Source organism: Haliaeetus albicilla, chromosome 1 (genome assembly GCF_947461875.1).
Source record: "Haliaeetus albicilla chromosome 1, bHalAlb1.1, whole genome shotgun sequence".
Lineage (NCBI taxonomy): Eukaryota > Metazoa > Chordata > Aves > Accipitriformes > Accipitridae > Haliaeetus > Haliaeetus albicilla.
In genome coordinates, this window is record NC_091483.1 from 28,261,839 (window position 1) to 28,271,046 (window position 9,208).

General features: G+C 41.3%; 1 long non-coding RNA gene across 1 annotated transcript; it reads left to right on the forward strand.

Annotated features, from left to right (window-relative positions):
* Positions 1-4,481: 4,481 nt before the first annotated feature.
* LOC138685151 (uncharacterized) lies at positions 4,482-8,550 on the forward strand. The gene is made up of 3 exons (XR_011324421.1): positions 4,482-5,223; positions 7,731-8,048; positions 8,396-8,550. It is a non-coding gene; the product is annotated as an uncharacterized lncRNA (long non-coding RNA).
* Positions 8,551-9,208: the final 658 nt, after the last annotated feature.

The following is a 9,208-nucleotide window of genomic DNA, read 5'->3' on the forward strand; positions in this document are numbered from 1 at the left end:
ATTTAGGGGCAAACCCAGTAACTTTGTCCTCTTTTAATATTTTTGTTTCTTTGGGGGAATTCCTGGCTTTGGTTACAGACACCTGAAGAAGTCCTTGGCTGAATTCTTAGTCATTCATTTTTTAGCAGGTTTCTGCAGGTCTTTGTGATTCCTATCTTCGTTCTCTTTTCCTTGTAGAGATGGATAAGGAAAACTTGCAGGAATTTGGTTTCTAAAACACACTGCCAAAAAATGGTGGGGTATACGCTAGCATAATAGCAAGTAGTGAAGAGGGAATTTAGTAGGCTAGAGGAGTTTTCTAAAGCCCTACTCAACATTTCATTTTATGATTCTTAATGACAAATGGTGATTGTGAATATTCATGAATTTTTCCCTGGGTTAATGTCATAACCTTTGCAGTAAAAAGGCTGTTTTCACCGGTAATAACTACCTTTCAATTTATTTATGCTTGGTTTTTTTACAGATATAGACCCCAAATTAACATTCAAACTGCGAGAAAGTAATTTTGCATGTTTGTTTGCTGGGGGGAGGGGAAAATACATTTTAAAAGTCTTATCATGTTGTGTCTTTATTGAGACAATGTGTCTCTTTACTTTCAAACTCTTGGAGTTTTATCTCAGTGTTTTTAGAGTGCTAGAAAAGGTGTCTCAATTCAGCTTTATTGAAGACACAGCTCAGCAAGTAGAATGAAGAATTTGTCTTTTTGAGCATGAAGAATTTGCCTGTCTTTGTTTTTCCCAGTTATTCTAAGCATTAATTTAGTATTTTATCAGTAATTACCTTATAACCTTTCCCCTGGTCAGTATTCCCTTTTCTCCTCCCTTTTTCCTGCCTATGATTATATTTGGTGCCTTGCAGTCTTTATGTCTGATTTTGCCGCACTGAACTGGATGTGCCCTTTATCTGTCCATAAGCCTAATTTATTCAAATCATTTTAAATTTGCTTGCTCTGTGCACCATTTTACACTTATGTGCTATCAGCAAAAAATTCCACTTTAAAAATTATATCCCCTGCAGGCCATTTATATAAAAGTTGAACAAAAGTGGGTATGGTGCTGAAATTTGGGAGTACTGCCTTGTTCCTGTCCCTCTAGTCACCCTGAACCGTGCCGTTTTGCTGACACCTTGCTTCTTGTCCCACAGATAATTTTGAAGCCATTTGCTATTACGCTTTTTCTATATGGTGCTTTACTGATTCTACAGATCAATCTCTTTGTGGGGTGCGACACCAAATGAATCTCTTCCGTCTGGATAAATTATGCCCGGCACTTCACTTTTGCCTCTCTGTTAAGGAAAGTACTTAAAGAACTTAAAGCACATTTGACAGACGTGACGTGAATCCAGCTGCCTTTCTTTCCCTGGGCTGGCTGTTTCTACATGTTGCATAACCCCGTCCCATATTAATGTTTCCAATATCCGTTCTGTGGCTGCAGTTGGGATTACTGGTGAGTGGATTCCTAAATCCTCCCTTGATTTAAAAAAGAAAAAAAAAAGTGGGTTTTTTTTGTTTGGGTTTTTTTAATATTATTATTTTTAAAAAGTAAAGCGGGAGTAGCTACCTTCTAGGCATCTCCAGATATACCTTCCTCAGGAAGCTATCAAGCAGTATTACTAAAGGTTTGCCAATTTCCCTTGCTATTTCCTTCCAACTTCAGAGATGCAGTTAATCTAAGTCTTGGGTCCTGTCAACTTTTAATAGTTCTAATTAACTAACTACCTGTCCAGATTGGATCATAAAGCCTTTTAACATTTAATTTTTTCCCCCTCAAGAAAATGGATCTTTGTTTCCGGGATGTGACCTTCAGCTTCTTCTGTAAATACTCAGGCAAAGGATATTAATTCAGGCTCAGCGCAGCATCAGTCTCATCTGTCACTGACTTCTCACTCATCCCTTTCCTGGCCCCACTGATTCCTTCCGCGGTCCTCTGCTTTTCATATATCAGATGAAAGATCTCCATTGAATTTCTTCACATCCTTGCCATTTTTAAAAAAGCATTTGCTACTCCAGCGTTTCCTGCCAGTGTTTATAATTGCTCCATTTCGAATGCGATGTCATCGGCAGACCTGCTAAGTAATATAATAATAATGCAATAGAGGAAACTGAAACTGTGGTAGGGGCCCAAGCGGTGAACTTTTCTGGATCTGGATCTATTGAAGTGGAGGTGGCTCTAGTTTTACAGCGTGTGGCGTGAGACCAGAATCTGGCCTTGTACATGAAATAGCTCATAAATTACCCGAGGCTTTTTAGCATGGCATAGTGGCAATGCTGCCTGGTGTTAAGAGCTCTAAACAATGTTTTGTAGGGCATTCACAAGGAAACCTGAAACTTGCCAGAACACCTTTTGGAGGAAAGCTTATATTTCCTCAGGAAAAAAAAATAATCTGACCTGGTTCAGAAATAAATCCCTTTTTCTTCCTAGAAGGTTATTACTGCTGTGTGTCTATGCTAGATTTTTTGCGGCACTTCCGTATGTTTTTGTGTTTGATTATACGGCTGTGTTTGATTTACTGCGTCATGCTCCATCCCACCGTCGTTACGATTTCGAGTCCCCATCTGATGAACTTTTTCCTTCTACGCATGAAGATGTTACGCTTCGGAGACCTGCCGTGAGGCCCTGTGTATACAGGGAGGTCACGGAGGGAGTTGTCTTTGGAGGGATGTTCCTGGTGTGCAGGCGAGGTGTCTCCAGACAGCTCTCTGACCCAGAAAGCACCTTCCAGAGGCAGCTAAAACATAAACAGGCCCCCAGGCCTGCAGGCGTTGCTCACTTGCTTTTGCAGATCATTAAGCAGATCGAGAGAGGGCAGAGGTGACGTAGAACTACCATAGTGTATCTCTGAGGTCTCCGTAGCCTGCTTGAAAGACGGTCTCTGCGCAGGTTTGCCAGCTGGCCGCAGGACGCTTTGCGCTGGGGAAGAGCTGTGTAGGTGTGGGTGAGAGGTTTTGCAGGCCCAGCTATTGCTCCAGCGGGGACGTGTAGGCATGGCAGCTCCATTCTGGAGGGTAGATACAGCTTGTAGCTGGAGTAGAGAATGTTGCTGCAGAAGCTGTTTTAGCTTAGCAGTCACTGCTCCTTCTACCTTTTTTTTTTTTTTGTACTTTAATGTCCTAAATCATATTCTCTGTGTTGCTTAATACCACATCTGGCATTCTTCCCTTCCTTGCCAGTTTATGTACACATTAAATTAGAAAGCAGTCCTGTACCAGATCAAGCTTTGCTTCCTCCGCTTAATGTAATCCACTCTGAGGTCTAGATAATTAAACTTTCCCACTATCGCTGCCATGGTCTTTTACATGTTTTGTTTCATATATGCTATACTTCATATCTCCTTCCTGGCCAAGCTGCACACAACACATTCCTTTTAGTACATCTGCAGTGTAGATATAATCCATATCACTCTGCTACAACCTAGTTTATTCCAGGCTTCATTTTTCAAGATGGGCCAGATTCTCTTTTGGAAACATGACTAAGACTCTGCAGCTGTGTTCCTGCCTGCTTCTCTTAAGCAACCATTTAGATATGGGGCTTAACCTAGGGGAGAGCCTGGGTTGGATTTGGTAAAGATCAAGACAGTACGCAGAGAGTGGCTGATGGAGCTTGTCCTCTTACCCTCCTTTTCTTTCACTTCCCAACTTCACTTCTGATCCCAAAAGAGCATGCAGTTAGGATGTTTTAAAACGGGAGGCCTCAGTTTGAGTTCAACCTTAGACTCAGACAGAAAGCCAGCCCTTTTTTTTTAAGTAAGCATTTGATTGTCAGGTAAAAGGCTCTGAAGTAAACCAGTACTCCCTCGTTTGGCATGGGCTACCAAACCACAGTGGTGAGGCAAGCCAGTGAGGCTTGAGCAGAACCCTTCTGCAGCCATGCTCCTTAGTGCAGCTCTGCCTAGGACACCCCGTGCCACGCACCTGAGCAACATCAGCAGCAAAGCAGAATGGAATAGATAGACAGAGAGTCATCCATGCTCTTGCAAAACAGCTGTATCTTTTAAATAGCATCCATAAAGAAAACTTTGAAAACTGCGGAGTCAGGCTCTAGACATTCACCTGTGTAGAGCTGTCCTTTTGTCTGTTTTAAGTCCTGCTGAATGGTAGTCTCATAGTATGTCCTAAAGACGTTTAGCACAATTTGCTAGGATGGGCATGCTCTATTAGAGGGCTCTAGAAGTGAAGAAGGAAGGGAGGGAAAACCAGAAATATATCGCTGATTTGTTTTGCACAAAGCATGCTTAGCTCTAGCCAAGTCTTTCTCAATTTAAATTCAAAATTGTTCCAATTTTATTTCAAAATAGAAATAAGGTGTTGTACTACTGTACACAGTTGTTTTCCCAGCTAAGCTTTTTTCAGTCAGCGAAAGCATAAATAATGTAAAATGTGATGTCACTTGAGGAAGAAAAAAAAGCTGATGCTCTTTGTCATGTTCTGCAGTGGAAATACCACTAAACAGCATTAGAGATTTAAATACATTGGTGTATCTCAGAACATGACTTGCTTCCAACTTGTTCTGAAAAAGAAATACAGAAATTTTGATTTCAGTTGTTTTTAATTTTGCTGTCTGTGAATAAGTCTTTCTGTCACCCAGTGTTGGTGGTTTTTAGTGCCTACAGGGTACTAAATATTGGTATTTATGTTAAAGTGCAAGCATTACATGGTTGTACTTTCACGCAGCACATACTGTTTCTTTCCTACATGGGAAGACATGCTGCTTCGTTGGTAGTTTGGTTTTATGAAGGTGGCTAGGGGCCTGTGTAAGCAATAGCAGCATTTTGCCTCAAGAACTGATACTCTTTAGAGGCCAAAATAACAAGCAAAATTCCCTGCGATTTGAGCGTATTGTGTTTGGTCAGGATTCCCGAGGAAGGATGTACTTTGAATGTTGTTTGTGTAGAAATTACGTTGCAGGTCTTCTCTGTGCAGCTGACTCACACTGGAACCCTAGGTAGACAAGGTATCCACACCGCTGCCTGCCCGTTCTCCTGCCCCAGCCTGCCACCACTGGAGCCAGAAAGACTCATGAGGGTCCTGGTTGCCTTCTACCACTCAGCTCAACACTTGGTTAGAAAGTTGGGCTTTTCTTCCCAGCTAAAGGGCCTTCTCAAGGAGTGCCCTGTGTCCTTCTTCCCCAGCAGCAACCAGCCCATCAAATTGTGGGCTGCGTCCTTCCACCCCGTTTGGTTGCAGGAGGAAGCCAGCTGCCTCGATACCTTTTTCTCACCAAGCAGGTAAGTGACTGTTGCTGTTACACTTCCCAGCCCCCCTGGGAGGCTGACGAATGAAGCTGTGCTCCTGAGACCTGAACATATAATTTGCAACACGCAATTTGTGTCGCATCATACCTAGCTGAAGCTCTAGTACCTGGAGTCCCCAAAATATATCTACAAATAGATCATGTCATGTCAAAAATGAAATGGAAGGTGATAGTAATTGTGGACTATATAATTAGAAAGCAAGAATCAGAATGTCTAACTAATGGCAACACCTGGAATACCTGCAGAAAAAGCTAACCAAAAGTCACCTTGAAATCCAGGGAAGCCTATGTTTCCGCCCCTTTAAAAAACTGCTCAGAATATTGCAAATTACACTTTGATCACACTTCTGTTGGTGTAAACCACATGGAAATCAAGCATAAGACAATAATCTGACTTTTCAAGAAGGTCACATGCACTTAAATGTACAAAGTTGCACACAGTAGGTTTTTCTAAATGTAGACACCTGTGTATAAAATCATGGTGAACCCAAGTCTAATAAAGTTTGCTTGATGTTATGGAGCCTAAAAGTCTGTCAGAAGTACAGGGTAGGAGGAGAAGGAGGGAGAAGCAGCTTTAGGGCCGTGTAAAAACAAAGCCTTTCTTCTCTCCTTTTAAATATTTCTGCTGAGCCCTGATTGAACATAGGATGAAAAGGCACTGTCTTGAGATTTGAGGAAAACAAAGGATTTCTGTTTCTACTATTACATTGAAAAGTTCTTTACTGCATGAAAGGACATCTCTTCTAAACTTCCTCAGACTTGTGGCTTAGGTTTTGGGGGAACACAGCTGCTGGTACCACAGAATAGGATGTGGTATCTCTGAGTAATCCATGTGGTCAGGAACATTAGCTCTCCATTCTTTATATCAATTTTACATTGTAACTTGGGTGAAATACATTAGCTCTCCATTCTTTATATCAATTTTACATTGTAACTTGGGTGAAATACTTAGAAAATGAGGTTTCAGCTTTTAAAGTTACTGTGATGGCATAGAAGGGTGGTATGTTTTGACCCAAACTCTCTGTTATTGCATGGTAAGAATGGCAGAGTAATGATCTGAAGTGGTGTACTGCGGCTGGCAGTCACCATGTCAATATGAGCAATGGGCTCTTCCAGAATTGGGCGTAAGATTTGATGTTGCTTTTGAGCTGATGTTTCTCTCTATTATCTGGGTTGTTAAAAACACCCCTAGCATCCATTAGAGCTTGTCATGACAATTGTTTGAAAAAAAACCTTCTAGAAAACATTCTTTTGTCAAAATACAACATTTCACAAAAATACAAAATGTTTCATGGAAGTGTGTTGGTTTAAATGAAAATTTCTCAGGGAAAATTTCTCAGGGCTAGGCTGGATTTTTTAGGAAAGAAAGAGAAGAAATGACTACCTGGGAAATAGTGTGACCACCTGGGGCACTGGTGACCCCATATAAGGTCCAGCCTGGGTGCAGAGATGACTTAAACTGCACATCTGCCTATAAACCTGCCTCTCCACTTTCTCTCAGCCTTGTCAGAGGTGTTTTGTTGTGTGAACGGTTCACCGTTCTCCAGTCCAAAGAGTTACTCTGCAGGCCAGTGGTTAGAATCCTGGTATCCACTGTAGGGGACAGAGGCCAAAGTCCCAGTAGGGATAAAAGCAGGACAATGAATTTAAACTCAGCTTTTCTACTTGTAAGCAGGGAAGTTGGCCACCTGGCTATTAGCAGTCATGTGGTGGATATGTCCAAATGTCCCTCTTAACTTTTTCAGTTTTAAAAACATTTCCATTGGAAACTGGAATGAAAGTCAGCTCTGAAACTGGGCTTTCCTTCCTGTCTCTGAAACAAAATTGTTATATTCCTGACATTACTTCTCAAGTACATTGTGCATCAGGTAAAACCAAAATGAAACAGGCTATAGTCCAGTAGATGCTAGATCCCATCATGCATGGTTTATATGCAGACCTTATGGGCGGTCAGGGTGAAGGTTTTATGTGTTTGGGCGAGCAGAGGGGGAAATCATGCCTACCAAGGAGTATCTTCATTTGTGCCCATATACTCTTCTCCACAGTTTGACGATGGTGCAGGTTCTTCTATGAGGAGCAGCTGCTGTTGTGATGTTTGTAGTAAAAGTCAAAAGTTAGTTTCATTTTGAAGACAGAAAAGAGAGGGTTGAAGTCAATGCCAGGTTCTGGCTGCTGCTATGTTTGAGTTGCGCAGTATGCTAACGAAAATAATGTTATAATCAACAATGCGTACTTGTGCTTTCACCCATGTTTTCAGGCCAGGAACACCCTCATGTACTCTCACTCCATTATGTAACAAAGTGGAGGAGAGCAGGACTGTGGTGTACTTCCTCCTTGCCTCATTTCATGCTCTTTGCTCTTTAAAGCAGGTGGGACAAGATGAGCAGGCTTTTGTTGGGCTCTGGGTTTGTAAGAGGCTGCTCCGTGGACAGTTAATACAGGAGCTGTGATCTCTGCTTTTTCCTCTCCTTCTGCCCTTAGGATCCTTCATGGCCAACCGCAGGCTATCCTGCAGGAAGTATTTCCAAGAGAGTCAGGCATCACTGACACCTTCATGATAAACCCCTTAAACACAGAATCAAAGACTCACCTTCAGACGTTTCCACTGAAGTTGTTTTCAAGGAAAAATATGAAGAGGCAAACTCTGCTCTCCCTGACAGACGTATAAATGTGGTGCAACTCTACTGAAGTCAAGAGCTAAAACCAAATAAGGCCTGGAAATTTTATCTTCTGGCTCAGAAAACAAGAGTCAACAAAGGGCCTGATTCATCATCGAGGAAAGCCAAGTCAACACCAGAGGTACATATTAATTTGCTAATTTGATTTAGGACTTGACTAGTGAGGCAAGGTGACCCCCTAAAGCATTGACTTCAGTCAACTTGAGCTACTCTTAAAATGATATAAAATATTATTGAAGCCAGTCATTGCTCTACCTGCAGAAGGGAGCAGCTTTGGAATGTATTATTACTGTGGTGACTGGGCAGCCTAGTCCCAGACTGTGCTATAAGTATGATGCATGCTGAAAAAGACAGAGAATTAGGACAAGTTTTGTCCCAGATACTTTTCCATGTACGGGGGAGCCATATAATATTCAAGTATTAGTTCACAATTACAGTACTTGTAGAAGATCTTTATTCTGTGTCCAGATGTCCAAGCCTAGCAACATGCAGACCTTCCAAGTGTCTAGTCTTGGAAAGCTCAACCATCAAAGAAAGGCACGTTTCCAAATGTCCCACTGTGAATGACAGCCTGGCCCCAAAACCTGTTCACTCAACCCAGGCGATGAAGTGGATGGAACGATTTGCACAGGCAAGTTGCTTGAATGGCTTTGGAATGGAAATGAAAAAATGCTCCCTTGTATGTTGGGTGGTTGAAACTATGCATGAACTAATATGCCAGATTTCCTGGTTTCCACATAGCTGATATGACCCAGTTTGGGGGGGATAATATAGGAGAGAAATTTTTTTTATTTACAAATGATTTTTTTTGTAGCAGCTGTATGAATTTGAACACAATGATAAAACGTTTTTATTTATTTGAAATAAGGAAAAGAGGATCTATAGGATTAATGTGTTCCAACTAAAAATCTCCAATAATCTATTATTATATCATTAAAATATTTTAAACTAAATTGGTTATAATATTTTTATGAAAGTCTAGTTTGTGAAGGCAGTAGTTTCCTACCACATGCAATAAAAAACATTTCACATGCATGAAAAACTAGTGTACCAAATTTCAGGCTATAAATAAGGGAATTGTAAAATGTAAATGCTTAGAAACACTAGCAAAATTCAGCCAACAAAGCAGGGATCAGAAATTTATACCCTCGTTACTGGTAATTACAGTCACATTCTTTACTGAACTGTATTCCCAGCCAACACATAAAAGTGTCCTGATGCATTACCTGCTTAGAACTAAGTCACCCCTAACACACATGTGCCAGAAAGCGAATCGGCAGC